The following is a 1,805-nucleotide window of genomic DNA, read 5'->3' as shown; positions in this document are numbered from 1 at the left end:
ATCAATACATGCACAAAAGAATGAAAACCATATTTTGATATCAGCGAACAAGCTTGGGTGTTGATTACCCAAAAAACAAAAGAGGCTTGGGTGTTAACTTCGTGGGATAATTTTACGCCTTGATGAGGGAGAGACCATTTCAGTTGTTGATTTTTACATACAATCTGATAACCTTCCTAAAGCGTATTCCTTTTGTTTCTTCAGAGGAGAAGCCGGCAGGGAAAGAGGAACTAAGAATTTGTCCCACATCGGAACCAGAAGCAACTTCGTCCTCCGAGGACCTTATTTAGCAAGCACTTGATTCCTTTGGCAAATCACGCAGCCGCGCGGTGAGCACAGAGCGAACTATTCTTTCGCCTTTTACTAAAGAATACCGTGTGCTCGCCGCAAAAAGCGGCATACGCCAATTTTTGTAGAGGTTTTCTTTACCAGAGAACCTCACTAATACACTAGTTTTCAAGATCAAATTAATACAAAGCACTCTCTTTGAGAACGAGCTGAATATGCCCAGACTTGATCTCGGGCTGCATCTTCGTTTTTGGGCAGGATTGATTCGCTTGGCGCTCTATATCTAAGGTGTTTTACATAATGAATATGGACTAATTGTAATAGTGGCTGTGACTTCGGAAGGCGGGTGCGAATTCTTGAGATACCAATTTGTTTTCTAGAGTTCACGAGGTATCAGCAGCCGAGATCTAATTTGCAGGTAACGCCCAATGAGAGTTTACTGGTAGAATCTATATGCAACGATACTGCAGCTGCTTTGACATGTGGTTTCCGTTTTCAACTGTCGTGGAATCTCTGTTACATCTTCTTAACTTCCCTTGGCTGTATGTGCTAAGCTCTCGGTTTGACACTGTTTAACAAATCAGTACTGGTTTATACCTATCTGTTAATTCTTTACTTGCCCAATTAACAAATTTTGTATTAACCTCTGGATTTCCCCCTTCTTTTGTTTCTCCTTTGTTTGGGGTTTTGCAGTGTTTTCAATATTAAAAGGTGACTCAAATTTCAGTTAAAGAAAGAATTTTAGTTCCAGAAAAGTACCCTTTCCTAAGGCTTAATTTTCTGTCAGATCTAAGATGCTGCTGTGTATCACAAAATTGCAACATTTCTAAATGTCTGTGGTGCTTAATTACTTTGCCTTGCTTCAATTTATTTATAATCACCTCTGGTTATTACCAAATTGCAAAACACCTCGAGTGTCTGTGTATGTTGCTTACTTTGCTTCTGTGTGTCGTTTGGCTTCTCCACCCAAATGCTAAACTCTCAGATATCCATTGCTAGGGCCATGGTCTGCTTTTGATAAGTAGCTTAATCATAAACCACATGCATTTCAAGTTGTATTATTGTCTCTCCAAACTGGTTGCTGTCCCTTTGCTAGAGTCAAATCCCCATGGTTGCAATTTTCTCTCTTCCAAGCTGCAGATGCATACATCAGAATCCTTTGTAGGAGGACCAGTATTCTCATTCACACTCTTCCATTGTACCATTGTGCCCATCCGAGTGATGTCAGTCACCACTTTTCTTCTGAGGCTTAACACTACACCTTGACTCCATCATGGTACAAAATTCGGTCGAAAAATACGAAATGAAATTCATGAGGATCGAAAAAAAAGTTCTTAGTTTCCATCTTCAACTACTATGGAAGCTCAAATCTCCACCTAGTCACCCGTGAATGCGTATACATGGCCAGTTAGTGAGTTTATTACTCAATCAGTACAACACATTTTCCTTGAAAAAAAGATGAATTCTGTTCGGTTCTTGGACAGAGATTCTTTTAGCTACTGATCTGTGAAGCAAAA

General features: G+C 39.9%; 1 non-coding gene across 1 annotated transcript; it reads left to right on the top strand.

Moving 5' to 3' along the window:
- The first annotated feature begins 320 nt into the window (after positions 1–320).
- LOC149001810 (U5 spliceosomal RNA) lies at positions 321–439 on the top strand. The gene has a single exon (XR_016170466.1). It is a non-coding gene; the product is annotated as a U5 spliceosomal RNA (small nuclear RNA).
- Positions 440–1,805: the final 1,366 nt, after the last annotated feature.

Source organism: Hakea prostrata, chromosome 10 (assembly GCF_041222555.1).
Source record: "Hakea prostrata isolate BN-2017 chromosome 10, UWA_Hpros_2, whole genome shotgun sequence".
Lineage (NCBI taxonomy): Eukaryota > Viridiplantae > Streptophyta > Magnoliopsida > Proteales > Proteaceae > Hakea > Hakea prostrata.
Note: the sequence above shows the minus strand (reverse complement) of the source record. Positions and strands in the feature narration are given on the sequence as shown.